The sequence below is a fragment of the Lepisosteus oculatus genome, unplaced genomic scaffold (assembly GCF_040954835.1).
Source record: "Lepisosteus oculatus isolate fLepOcu1 unplaced genomic scaffold, fLepOcu1.hap2 HAP2_SCAFFOLD_40, whole genome shotgun sequence".
Taxonomy (NCBI): domain Eukaryota; kingdom Metazoa; phylum Chordata; class Actinopteri; order Semionotiformes; family Lepisosteidae; genus Lepisosteus; species Lepisosteus oculatus.
Window position 1 is genome coordinate 1,677,130 of NW_027167934.1, and position 14,107 is coordinate 1,691,236.

Below are 14,107 nucleotides of genomic sequence, written 5' to 3' on the forward strand. Positions count from 1 at the left end.
CAGGAATGCCGTATAGAAACCTATGCCCTCAGGGAGCGGACGTGGGGCACCCTGGTGCTAGGCGGGTCTCAGGACATCCAAACGTCAATGCTGAGCCAGGACAGAGTGCAAGACCCGGAAATATATAGCCCAAGGGAAAGAGAGGGACCGGAAGGACAGCAGACCGGAAACTAGGGACAGGACAGAGAAGGAGCGCCCTCTGGCTGTAAAGCGTTTTGAGAAGCCACCTTTAAAGGTGATATATACTGTAAAAGCGCTGATTCTTGTGGAATGTGTTCCGCCGGGGATTCAATTTTTTTTTTATTGCGCATCTAACGAAATCTCAGTATAACTTTGTTCATGAACAAACAGTGGCATGTTACATTATTATTAGTTTTTTTGTTAACAAGGCTCGCCAGCTAATGTGAATCGAAACCTGTCTTTCTAGCTTTTAAAGTCGTGCGATGTGTAAGCCACAATTCAAATAGAGAAAAAAGAGCTGACTGACAAGATTTGAGATGTGGCTGTCAATGTTGGATTAAAAAAAGCACATTGCCCGACGTTTGTTGCATTGCTTGAAAATAACTTTATTTCGAGAGACTGGATAAGTAATTCAAGTGTTTTTTTTTAACTTCCTGAAAAACAACTAATAATTTAACTATATGTAACGTTTTATGATATGTCGCGGTTTTGAATGTCTGAGGACATGTGCTGGCTGGACAGGAGGCTCTACTGTACACAGAGAGGGGCGGGAGGAGGGGACAAGCCGATACATACTCTTAGAGTTTGATTAATAGGGAATATAATACAAAAATATAGTACTAAAAATAAGATACACTCTACAGACATTCACAACGGCGACTGTCAGAAGATAGGACACAGCGGCTCAGGCACCCGCTGAATGGAAAAGGGGCACTTTAATGTTCTGTATGGCTAATATTCAATACTTTAATATTCTTTTCTGTATGTTTAACAATAGTGGGTACTGACCTTATTCGTCCCTGCTCCCGTTGTTAGGTGTTAATGTGTTGTTAAGTGTGAATTTGAACCTGTTTCCCGGAGGTCTGGCTTTTTTTCTGGAAAACCATAACTCTGGTCTTGTCCAGATTGACTGTTGGCGCCCAGGTCTGACAGTGCTGCTCCAGCAGTGCCAGGTTCTGGCGCAGCCTCTGTTCTGTGGGCGACAGCGGGACCAGGTCGTCTGCAAAGAGCAGGAACTCAATTTCCATAATTAATGCAGATCAGTAAATCAAGGGACAAAGCAACTATTGCGCCCGGGTCCTTAATGGGCTTTGACGTGCTAATGCATTGGTTTAACAGTCCGGGTGTGGCAAGCCTCTAATGTTTAACCTTTAACTGTTTTTCCATCTACTGTATTGCTTTGAGATGCCACTTTTAAAGGTGATATGTAAAATAAAGTTTTTTATTATTGTTATAGAGAAACATGATCAGATTTTCCCTGGTTCAGAAAAAAAGATCTAAAGTGCTACACCTAACTTTCTTAATTCGATGTATTTAAAGCAGTGAACTACTGTAGGTGTAACATAACATTCAGAAATACAATCGAGAATAGTTTTGTGGTGTTTGTTTAGATGAAACGTTCCTAAAACGTATAACGTAACAAAATTAAAGACGATTAAAATCTGTAATCTTTCCACGTGTACTGTATGTCATCGGAAAGTTTCTGCTTTGTGTAAGGATGGTATCAAAAAGTAATCTTAAGTGGTGAGAAAGCTGTGCTCAATGTGTTTAAGGGACTTAAAAGTAAAAGGTGATGCTTCATATTGCTTGACTAATTTTAAAAACGAAGTTATAAATGCAGTTATAAATCCCTCGGTGCCGCGCCGGGTGTAAATATCAAAATATACATTCGTCCCGGGCAGAGGCCGAAGAGCGCCCGGCTGGGGTGCGTGGGGAAGAGCAGGACAGGAGTGAAAGGCGGGGTTTAGGAAGGCGTACAGTCTGGGCAGGTATAGATTACACTTTTCTAAAACGAATTTGAAAAATAAAAACGATTACAATCTAATCCTTCCACGTTTGATCCCAAAATCCCAAGAAATATACATCTAAACGGGTAGAAAGCTATGCTGAAAGTTTATTAAGATACTTAGAAGACAAAGATACTGTATCAATTTATGTTGCATTAGCCTGATTATGATTAAAAAAAACATATAATTAAACACGCGTTTGCGATTTAAATCAAAACACGATTTAAATCAATATAAATGTTTATATTGTAACGCATACTGTCCAGCCTCCATTTCTCTATAAACATTTACTCTATTACACACACACACAATAGAAGCAGGAAGCAGAAGCAGGGACCGTTGTCAGAAAGGAAGAAGGTGACTATTCATTGTCATCAAAAATGACTTAGAATCGATCATGTTGTGATATTTTGAAATATAAAAGTCAATTGATTGTCCATAATATTGCTATTCTATTTTTTCGAAGAAATGTTTGTTAAAAGAAAAGTCCAGCACCAGCTGGATTTGAACACACAATCCGTGAGTTGATAATCGGGCACGTAGACCAGTAGGCTACAAGGGAAATCAAATGAAGAGAGAGGCGAAACAGCCCTACACAGCCCTGTCACAGTACACGAATATAATCATTTCATTATTAAATTCTTTAGATACGCGATTCCATATTATATTAGCAGAAAAGCTTAAAACTACCACTTTTTCACATGCTATTTCACATGCTAGTTAAATACTTCGATGCTTAAAATCGTTAGGGAGAAATGGAATACCAGTGTGTATTTTTCCTTTAAAGTACCGATTCCTGGAATCTGACTGGCTGACACCCTTCTGAAGTGGTTCCATAAAATCTGGTATACGGAAAAGAAAGCGTTGATAAAAAAGCCTGGATTCTCATGTATCTCATACAAGTATCTTTTAATACAGTCTTTGCTGTGCTCTTGAGGATCCTTGTGATATTTTGAGCTCTAGTTGAATGAGAAGTGTCGCATTTTAAATAATTTTCGTGGTTAGAAATTATGAAACGCCCTGTTAAAAGCAAGGGAGTTTTTATGCCCGTTGAAGTAAAACAAAATGCCTGACAAAGTATGGCTTGGACAGATTCCAAGTGCCTGTACAAATGTGCTAAAGAAACTATACTTTGAGAATACAGCTTGTCCAAAGTCATTCATTATTAATACTATTAGTAATATCTTCGGTAAAGGCTTTGATGCATAAATATTTCTGATAAAGGTAGGTTGTGTACTTTTGTCCAACTTAGCAATCTTGCTTTCATAAAATATACCAACATTTTAATGACTGATGATTACATGCTGTAATACACAGTTCAAAATTAAAAGCTCAAATGCTGTACGTGAGAGGTTAAGCTCCCCCTGGCGGTTTTACAAGGTGACACCGGATAGTTTCCGGCATGACGTCAAATGACGCGATTAACCGTGTGAAACCGCGTGTTACCGCTACACGCCCACCGGGGTATGCCGCGAAATACCCCACCCCTTTTTAATGGCTGCATCTGTACAAGCCTTGCAGACAGACACGCCTCAGAGGACTTAAGGGTGGCTTCATGTCGGAATGATAAAGTCTCCCCGTCCGGACATGAAAATGCCACTTTGTTACACACAAAAAAAGAATCAACAACAGAGAAATGCCCACAAGCATTTGAAAAGCCACACCACGTCGCACATGAAATAGCTCTTACATTAGTGGTAGACGCAGGAATCGCCTTTTTATTTACGCTCTTACCAACGCGATGGAAAGCAAAACAAAGCAAAGCAGAGCAAAACAAAACGAACAAACGAAAACCCTGCATATAACGCCGTTACGCACTGCACCCCGGGGTGTACGGTATATGGGAACGAGCACACGCCACGAATCGTCTCGAATCACTCCCTACAGCTGTAAGGCGCCTTGAAGCGTGCACCCCCAACATTCTTCTTTGCGCATCTGTGAAAGGTAAACTCTTGAGCAAACTCTGAACCAGCTCTAAGGAAACTAATCCGATTAGACGTTACTTTGACTCATCTTTTTACGCTCAGTGCTGGATTGCTCAAACTCCAGCTAGGGTTAGGGTTAGCATTCCCACGCTACTTAGACACTTTGTTTACGCTCAGTGCTGGATTTTGGGAAATTCAGGACGAGTGGGAATTTTCTCCTATCTGTCAATTCTGTTTTGTTTTGGAGACTCTTGGCTGCCTATGTTGTACAGTGCAGTGTGAAGGAAACATTTTCCAAAACTGTTTCAGCTCAAAAGTTGTAAGAATACCTCTCCAGCTGCTTTAACTCTCTTCATTTTTGTCATTTAATGTGACACTCGATGTATAACTGGAGCCTCACATATGCAAATGGTGAGGCTCCAGTTCGACACCCAGTTCGACACCACTTTACAGTATATGACAAAAGCATGGCAGACTGTGCCGGACCGGCAGATAACTTCCGCTTATTTTTACCATATTAAACATTGGAAATCCAACCACTTGCATTTGTGACACTTGATTTTAGCTCCACCTTAGACACTCTTTAAATCTTCAAACACTTTTCTCTTCTCCCGCAACACTCTTGTCTGTCGGCACTATGTGGCAGCGTTGCATGACAACCCCTCTCACCACGGAACGGAACCTAACAGCTTTGGTAAGAGAGGAGAAAAGGACCTGTCCCGTACAGGGCTCGAACCCGTGACCTTGGCGTTATTAGCACCACGCTATAACCAACTGAGCTAACCAGCCTCACGACAGTGCTCCTCTCTGTGCTGCAAAAAATCGAACTCAGGGAATTTCTTTTGTCCTCCTTTGAATAGAAAGCCGTGTAATTCAGTGTACGGGCTTTCTCGTGCAGTTTCATAGTTCTTGTAACCCAAATCCTACACTGGCCTGAAGTGCCCCCCCATTTCACAGCATTTTTCAGCTGATTTAAAATGTACCTAAAGGAGAAGCATTATTGAAGACCATCAATTACCAAGATCTTTTGTCAAAGGTTTTGGTGGTCATTTTGAATGACCACAGAGCGCTGTGACCTCGGTTTTACATCTCATCCAAAAGACAGCGCCCTTTTACAACACAGCATCTCCGTCACTATACTGGGGCATTGGGACCTGCACAGACCTCAGGGTGAGCGCCCCCCCCGCCGGCACCATTAACACCGCTTCCAGCTGGAAGCTTTGTTTTTCCCTGTAGCTCACCCTCATCCGGGTACTGACCTGGCTCACACCTGCTTAGCTTCAGTGGGTTTTCAGTTGCGAGTTGCAAGGGGATGCAAGTGATGGAGCCGCTCGCTGCAAAAGCCACTAAATTGGCCGGGAATCGAACCCAAGCCTCCCGCGTGGCAGGCAAGAATTTTACTACTGAACCACCAATGCTCAGTGCTTGGGCCTTCAAAAAAGACGCTTTTTTGGTGCTCTGTGCAAAACGCGTTGACATCTGCTTCCAGCTGCAAAATGCCATTCGCGGACGCTGAAGAACTTATTTCCAAGGCAGCGGGTACAAGCGATTGGGCGTTTTAAAACCACCAGGAACAGCAAAAAGGCGCGCTTCTTCGCTTGCACCGAAACACACCAACTGGAGGCGGACAACGTAGTCGGCAGGATTCGAACCTGCGTGGGGAGACCCCAATGGATTTCTAGTCCATCACCTTAACCACTCGGCCACGACTACAGCAAGCCCCACCCCCGCTGCGTTCTTGCTACAATCTTACCTGGATCTCGAGGCGCCGGCGGGAGCCTATTTCAAAGTCGTTCTCCGTTTCAAAAAAACATTTCCAAAATACAAGCCTTGCAGACAGACACGCCTCAGAGGACTTAAGGGTGGCTTCATGTCGGAATGATAAAGTCTCCCAGTCCGGACATGAAAATGCCACTTTGTTACACACAAAAAAAGAATCAACAACAGAGAAATGCCCACAAGCATTTGAAAAGCCGCACCACGTTGCACTTGAAATAGCTCTTACATTAGTGGTAGACGCAGGAATCGCCTTTTTATTTACGCTCTTACCAACGCGATGGAAAGCAAAACAAAGCAAAGCAGAGCAAAACAAAACGAACAAACAAAAACCCTGCATATAACGCCATTACGTGCCCAAGCGGTATTGTACGTCATCCTAGCACTGTACCCCGGGGCGTACGGTATATGGGAACGAGCACACGCCACGAATCGTCTCGACTCTCTTTATTGATTATTATGACTTAGATAAAGATAAGATCACATGTTAGGAGCCATTCATGCAGAAATCCACATCATTCCGAAGGGCTGTTTACAAAAGTTTTTCTCCCAACTGTATGTGAGAGAAAAGCACAGACGCTCACTGAGTAAGGTGGGGTTGCAGCTCCGCAAATTGCAAGGACATTTGTACTCTCAAAAGGGGACAGGAGCACCCCAGATGGGACTCGAACCCACAATCCCTGGCTTAGGAGGCCAGTGCCTTATCCATTAGGCCACTGGGGCACACTGGGTGGGGTCGATCACGCTGATGAAGAGCCAGTTTTTTTTTTCCTTTGCTTTTTGAAAGGGATCCCCAAAATTAGGAAAGTTAGGCAGCAGAAGGTTTACTGTGACCTGAGAAGGACCGGCATCCAATCACGGTGGTACACACACACACGCTCTCACTCATCTGAGCTACACGGCTACCAAGATGATCTCAGGTGCGCCGAGCTGGTACGGAACATATTGAACTCATCGACGGCGAATTGTCTCTCAGACAGGCTTTTCACCTCTGAGCTCCCTGACTGACAGTGATCAGCTAGGTAGTGAAACAGTCAGCTGCTTCTAAGCCTTAAACAGCTGCATCTCGGCGCTTCCAAGGAGAGATGATTTGAAAGCCGAACATCGCCCATTGGGATCACCTTACTATCACTAGTTTAAGAGACTCTTAAGGTCTTGCAGAGGTGCCTGTCTAATAGCATGCGCTTTTCAAGCTATAGGTGTTTAGGCTGAGGCAGAATGCCTGTTAACAAAATGTTTTTCTAAAGGGGCCTCGCACTCTTTTCCAAGCAATGGTCACCATCCCCACCGAGTGTCACAATGTAGTCATGTCCTAGGACGTCACCTGTTAGTCTCCATTTGTCTGCCACCAACACTTTAGGTTACGGGGTCACAACCGCACCCCGGAGAGCAGAGGAGCCGTTGGCGTTCTGGTGGCGCAGATTGGGCTGAAGGTGGGGCGCTTGAATCTCGCTGTTGGAGGCCATCTGAAACTGACCCAAGCCTTTCCCTTGAATTAAATGTAAATAAGAAATGAACCCCAGATGCACATGGAATCAATCACGTGTTTCCTTTGAGCCGTTTCAAAGACTGCTCCAGAGTTTACCTTGCACAGATGCGCAAAGATTAATGATGGGGGTGCATGCTTCCAGGCGCCTTACAACTGTAGGGACTTATTAGAGACAAGTCGTAGCGTGTGTTCGTTTCCATATACGCCCCATGTTGCAATGGTAGGATGAAGTCAAATACGGCTTGGACGTGTAACGGCATTCTATCCAACTGCAGGACTTGAGGGTTTTTTTGTGCTTTGTTCTGTTTTCGTTGACATCGCATTCGTAAGAGCGTCAAAAAAAGGCAATTCCAGCATCTAACACGAATAAAAGGGCTATTGAAACTGCAGGGCTGCGCAGCTTCTAAAATCCTTGCACACAATTCTCCGTTATTGTTACTTCCTTCTTTCTGTCTAACAAAGTTCCCTTTTCCTAACCGGACGGGGAGACTTTATCATTCCAACTTGAAGCCAGCCTTAAGTCCTCTGAGGCGCATTTGTCTGCTAGCATGCTTTTGTGAAAGTTCAAATTTGGACAAACACAATCTGTGGCGTTTAGCGTGACATAGTCTTGCAGGCATCGTGCTGTCTCACTGCAATACTATACCGCTGGAGGAAACAGTCCATCTGGCCATGAAACTCATTTGAACGTCTAGCTACAGCAACTAACAATATCATGATTTATTCAGGATGTGTGGAATCAGCACGTCCCGGAGACAGCTTCCGAAATCGTGAGCATTCTCTGGTGGTGTCCTGCTGGGATCCTGTGGGCGTGTGTTGGTGGTATAGTGGTGAGCATGCAAAAGCCACTGCATTGGCCAGGAATCAAACCCGAGCCTCCTACTTGGCAGGCAGGAATTCTTCCACTGAACCACCAATGCTCAATACCTGTACCGTCAAAAAAGACGCTTTTTTGGTGCTCTGTTCAAAAAGCGTCGACATCTGTTTCCAGCTGCAAAATGCCATCCGCGGACGCTGAAGAATTTATTTATTTAGACACCGCTCAGAATCCCCTGTAAGATTCTCCCTCAGTTCCTTTGAGCAGTGTTTTACCTCTTTCAAAAGGCTTCACTTTCCTAGTCACATTCCAAGGCTCATCGAACCCGGGCTGTTCCTCCAGTGGTATAGTATTGCAGTGAGACAGCACGATGCCTGCAAGACTATGTCACGCTAAACGCCACAGATTGTGTTTGTCCGTTCGTGTCAGTCGTCCTGCAACCACGGGAAGTGGGACACAAACATGCTGCAATGCTTTCAGGACGTTAGGATTTGTTTATGCAACATCCGAGAAGAGTACTTGTGGCTTGAATGTGAACTGTACGTGCCCGCCCCCTTTCCTCTGTAGTGCATGAGTTCCTCCCGGCATGCCCTTCGTCATTGTTCTGTCATCTTGTATTTAAAGGGTTGTATTTCTGCTGCTGAAAATAAGCAACGGTTTTCTCACAACGCCCTTTGTTTCCGACGGAGCCCTTGTCTGTCATGAAATTCTTCAAAACCTCAAGCTAGAAGAAGAAGACGACAAATATGAAGCGTTACAGCAACGACATGCCATGAGACGATTGATAACGATTTCCATAGGATCCCCGCGGTTGCCTGGCAACCGTCAGCTTTGCGCAGTGGCAGTATCGTAGCCTGTGAGGTTTAGCCGAGGCGCGATTATTACTAGTTGAAAACTTTTCCCAATACCCCCCTTCCGCCGGTTTGCAATACAATCGGCGAAAGCAATTTTTGACAGTCTCGTCAGAGACTGAGCAAGGTGTTTAAAGACAGATTTTGTCATGGTGACATCATGATAGAAAGAAACGAGCTTGTTACGTTTCAACAGAAACGCTCTTTAGCTCTTTCAGCGTTATGCAGAGAACAGCGTCTGTCGGGATCACTTTTGAGTCAGCGCGAAACGCCGTGTGCTGTCAGTTTGATTTCATATTGCTCGTAGCGGCGCCCGGCTTTTGTCTGTCAAACGTTAGGTTGCGCTTCTTCATGCTGCATCGTCGGCATGAGTGGAGCTTTATAAACGTCTGTACTTACTGCGCCCCATAAGAAATCGTTTGTCCCCGTTCAAAAGAGATTGTGCGATGTCCTGCAGCAAACCTTTGACAGTTTCAAAAGAGGAATTTATTCTGCTTCCTGTGCGTGCAGTAGTTACAAAGTTGAACGCCTTTACACGATCTTCTGCAGTTTTCAGTGGGCGGGCTTTGTCAAATGGCTTGGAAAAACGCACTGTGTTTCGGCTCGGGAAACATCATGAGCAGTGTCCTGCATGTTTTCTGTGTATAGCTGTCTTTTAACGCATACAGAATTCATTCGAAATCATTGATTTCTCCAATTAACAAGGGTCCCTTAAAGGATGAGTCAAAGTAACGTCTAATCGGATTAGTTTCCTTAGAGCTGGTTCAGAGTTTGCTCAAGAGTTTACCTTTCACAGATGCGCAAAGAAGAATGTTGGGGGTGCATGCTTCAAGGCACCTTACAGCTGTAGGGAGTGATTCGAGACGATTCGTGGCGTGTGCTCGTTCCCATATACCGTACGACCCGGGGTGCAGTGCTAGGATGACATACAATACCGCTTGGGCACGTAACGGCGTTATACAGTATGCAAGTGCGGGACGTGAGGGTTTTCGTCTGTTCGTTTTGTTTTGCTCTGCTTTGCTTTGTTTCGTGGTCAAGAGGCGTAAGGTAAGTCGTAATCCAGGGAGAACACTGGTGGCAAACAGTCCGAGGTGAGAGGCGAGGTCCAAAGTCGAAAAGGCAGAAGGGGAGTCCAATATCCAGAATAAACGAGGTAATGGAAAAACGCCAGGTAGAGCTCTCAAAGAGTAGACTCAATACCAAGCAGCGGGAAGCAGGTAAAGATGGTAAAAATAGCACTGCGTACCGCACGGTGGAGTGTGTGCAGGTGGGTTAACTCGTGCGGCGGCGTTTGTTAATAATCACCCACTGCTGGTGCTGATTAGATCGCTTAAGAGTTGGTCTTAACTGCCTGGTGGTCATGACAAGCTCCTCTTTAAGCTGTGGTTTAGTTTTGCATTCATGTGTTTCTAGAGCAGTTATTTATAGGGGTGGGTGGGTGGGTCTTTCACAGAGGCTCAGGACAAATACCCCACATGAAATTTTACTGTGTGCGTTCAGACAGTCACAGGTCAAGAGCCAGGCAGGAGGACAATGGACAGAAGAGCCAACGAACTAAAAATGAAAGAACAGGTATGAAAAAGCCACCATCTTTTTCTTTTTGACATTTTCCGACTTTCATGCAAGCCAGGACAAAGTTGCTCGTAGCTACTTGTGGATTCAAATACTCTATCGAGTGCTTTGATGAGTTTTTGCAATTTGATTGTCGTCCTGTCAGCCTGTTTCTGTTTTTTTTTTCAATCTAGGGATGGAAAGTATGAGGGAAATGATGGAGCAATCAATAACCGCTCCGGAAAAATGGCAGAAAGAAATGGTCCGTCACTAAGGACATTTGTGAAGCAGAGGAGTGACATCACCACAAAGGAGACACATTCTGCTGATGGTTTTGGTGAATAATGATTGAGGCGCGTTAAGAGAAAGGTAGCTGCGTCAGCATGCTTAGGCTGCAAAGGATCAAGCAAAGGTTTACTCCATGCTGAAAAGAGAAGAAAAGAAGCACAAAGTTTCGACTGTGGAGCCTTCTGCGCCATCTTCTTTAGCTGTGATGATGTTTGCATTGGAAAAACTGAGACATGCGTCCCTGGGTGGGCTTGAACCACCAACCTTTCGGTTAACAGCCGGTTTATGGTCAAAGAAAACAATCACTTGCGCTTCTTGCAGCCGGCAATCTTTTTCCACTGACAACCAAGAAATGGATTTCATCTTTCACAAGCTGTATGGATTTCTTCAAAAACAAGTTATTCCAGAAAGGAAATGAATTCTTGCATTAAACTGAACCAAGCTGTACATGTTTGTCTGAAATGATACATTCGGCACAACAAAACACGGAGAGAGGCACCGCTGGTATTCAGACCCAGGATCGCCTGCTTACTAGGCGGGCACTTTAAGCCACTAGGGAACAGCGCCAGCGGAGCACCGCGCTTTTACAGACACTTGGACACATCTGCGTTCGGTGTGCACTTAACCTGCTCTCTGAGCCCGTTGCCTCCGTCCCATTTAATAGCAGAACTGACGCCAAGAGAAATGATGAGAAATGGCATTTATCGGGCACTTTTCATGTCCAAGGAGCTCAATGCCCTTGACACCTCCCATTCTTTGGCGACACCATTTTTTCTTTTGTTTAATTTCTATACTTATTGATAGAATAAAAACGATATGTCATGTACTGTAAGGGAAATGTCTCTTTTTTTAATGGGGAAAGCTAGCACCAGCAAATGTTGTGTTTAGAAGAAGTGATTTAACATGACACGTGACCTAATTTACCGGAGCAAAAGCTCACCCAGCAAGCCCTGCTTTACTTCTACAGGAGAGAAGTACTGTAGAGTCTGCAAGATGTTCAGCTGGGTAGCTACGTCAGCATGCCTCGGCTGCAAAGGAACAAGCAATAGGTTTATTGCATGCTGAAAAGAGAAGAACGGAAACACAGCGTTTCGACTGTGAGATCTTCTCACACCTGAAGAAGCCTCACACCTGTAAAAGGCTCCATGGTTTTCTGTCTTCTCTTTTCAACATAGAATACACCTATTGTCTGCAAGATGTGACAATTTCATGGTGTTTTGGAAGAAAACCTTTTTTCTTTGAATTCAAAATCAATCGGAATTTCAGCACGACACATCAACACTTTTTCTGTTTTAAGGAGATGATATTTTAAACCTGATAAAAATAGTAGGAAACACAAGTTTCTTGCTGTGAAAATTTAGATGGGGAAGTGTACTACTAGTAGCAGTGTAGAGCTCTCTGTGGTGGAGTGCAAGCGCATGTCCTTTGGGCCAGTGGCGTAATGGATAACGCGTCTGACTTCGGATCAGAAGATTGTAGGTTCGCGTCCTGCCTGGCTCGTGAGGCTTTTAAACCTCTCAGGTTCCTCGGTAACAGGTTGCCGTCATGTATATGAACTATAGAAAAGCATTTGCCACAACCCGTAAATTAGCACGCAAGTGCGGGCTAGTGAACACAGAACTGTATGGAGATCATCTCCAGCTCCGAGCTCAATTGCAATGAAAAAACATGCAGAACAGAACTGGAGAGCAGCTGAATTTGTGCTCGGTAGGGTGGGGAGGACTCAGCATTGCTATTGTTCTAATTGGCATGAACTGCAGGGGATCTGAATCAGAACATGTCAGTTAGTTCGATCATTGCGTCAATATGTAGGCCACGTTAATACAGAATTATTACTTTGTCTGTCTCGTCTTTGTATATAGCTGAATGTCCCTGACAATTTCATGTTAGTTTTTAAGAACAACATTGGTGCTAATATATACACATATAGCATATAAGGAACACGTAAAAGTTTAGTCCATGCTGAAAAGATAAGAAAACCGCCACAACGTTTCATCTTGAAATAAATCTTTACTTGTTGTTTTGCAGCCTACCCATTCTGACCTAACTCCTCCCTTGAAATTCCCTAACAGATAAGGGTACGTAACGGCTCATGCGATGCTCAGTTGCAATTTGTCCCAAAACAAACAAGAACAGCAGCTGAGGGTTTGAGTTTAAACATGCACTGTATTAAAGCAGCTTTTATTTCCATTGATAAATGCTAGATATTCCTACAGAGATTCTCCAGGTGAGTAAGCGATTCCTGTTTCTGTTTCTATTTCTGTTTCATATATATATACAGTATATATATATGTTACATGTGTCTCTGCAATAGTACAAATGTGTTATACACTATCAGGGGCTTCTTTTTTGTGCACCTCATCTACAACAAGGGTTTTTTTTTCATTTATGTTTGTGGACCTTCACCATTTGAGGAAGTGAGTTAGATAAGAAAGTTACAGGTATGGTGAGCAATGACTGACAAAGGCACGTACTGTGTATTCCTTACAGAAGTGTAAGCAATTTGGTCTAAAAAACACCGGCTAAAGTCCAACATCGTTAGCAATCTTATTACTTAAACAGAATTAACATCAATAAACTGTAAGGTGCTGGTACATGCGAGTAGATTTGATCTTCTATTAAACAAAAATGCAATTACAGCTCTAAAAAGGTCAGCCTAGACTTCTGTAACAGATCTGTTCAGGTCATCGCTGTTCCTCTGACCTTGTGAGTCTTTGGAATTTTAAAAGTGTATTTTGCTTGCCTTTCATGTGGTCTGTGTACAAGTCACTGTGGCGTATGCGGTCCTACACAGCCTTGCTATAGACGTGACGAGCCTCCGCTATGTTGCAATGGAGAACAGGTTCAGTACGGAGCTGCCGAGAAAATTCAGCTGGAAAGCTCGTTGCAGAAAAGCATCGGTATCTGTGTCCAGCGGCAAAGCGTCCTTTGTGGGTGCTGAAGAATCGATTTCACAGGCTGCGGGTCCAGGCGATTTAGAGTGTTAAAGGTCCCAGCGAAAACGAAACGGCGCTGGTCCTTTTACACGCATGCACGCAACCAAATGCAAAGGACGCCGTAGTCGGCAGGATTTGAACCTGCGCGGGGAGACCCCAACGGATTTCAAGTCCGTCACCTTAACCACTCGGCCACGACTACAGCGAGCGCCGCGGCCGCTGCCTTCTTGCTACAATCGAACAGGGAGTGCGAGGCGGCGGCGGCAGCGGAGGCAACTTTATTCAAGTTCGCTCTCCGTTTAAGAAACCTTTTACGCCATACGTGCACACACACACACACACACACACCTCAGAGGACTTAAGGGTGGCTTCAAGTTGGAATGATAAAGTCTCCCCGTTCGGACATGAAAACAGAACGTTCTTAGACAGAAAGCAATCAACAACGGAGACATGTGGATGACGATTTTAGTCACTGCACTTTGAATAGCATTTTTACTCCAGTTACAG

The 14,107-nt window shown here is 44.3% G+C and overlaps 5 non-coding genes across 5 annotated transcripts; 2 read left to right on the forward strand and 3 right to left on the reverse strand.

Annotated features, from left to right (window-relative positions):
* Window positions 1–5,523: 5,523 nt before the first annotated feature.
* On the reverse strand, window positions 5,524–5,605 carry trnas-aga (transfer RNA serine (anticodon AGA)). Its single transcript has one exon. It is a non-coding gene; the product is annotated as a tRNA-Ser (tRNA).
* Window positions 5,606–6,318: 713 nt separating this feature from the next.
* trnar-ccu (transfer RNA arginine (anticodon CCU)) lies at window positions 6,319–6,391 on the reverse strand. The gene has a single exon. It is a non-coding gene; the product is annotated as a tRNA-Arg (tRNA).
* Window positions 6,392–8,801: 2,410 nt separating this feature from the next.
* On the forward strand, window positions 8,802–8,943 carry LOC138228260 (U4 spliceosomal RNA). The gene has a single exon (XR_011185346.1). It is a non-coding gene; the product is annotated as a U4 spliceosomal RNA (small nuclear RNA).
* A 3,148-nt stretch (window positions 8,944–12,091) lies between these two features.
* Window positions 12,092–12,164, forward strand: trnar-ucg (transfer RNA arginine (anticodon UCG)). The gene has a single exon. It is a non-coding gene; the product is annotated as a tRNA-Arg (tRNA).
* A 1,556-nt stretch (window positions 12,165–13,720) lies between these two features.
* On the reverse strand, window positions 13,721–13,802 carry trnas-uga (transfer RNA serine (anticodon UGA)). The gene has a single exon. It is a non-coding gene; the product is annotated as a tRNA-Ser (tRNA).
* Window positions 13,803–14,107: the final 305 nt, after the last annotated feature.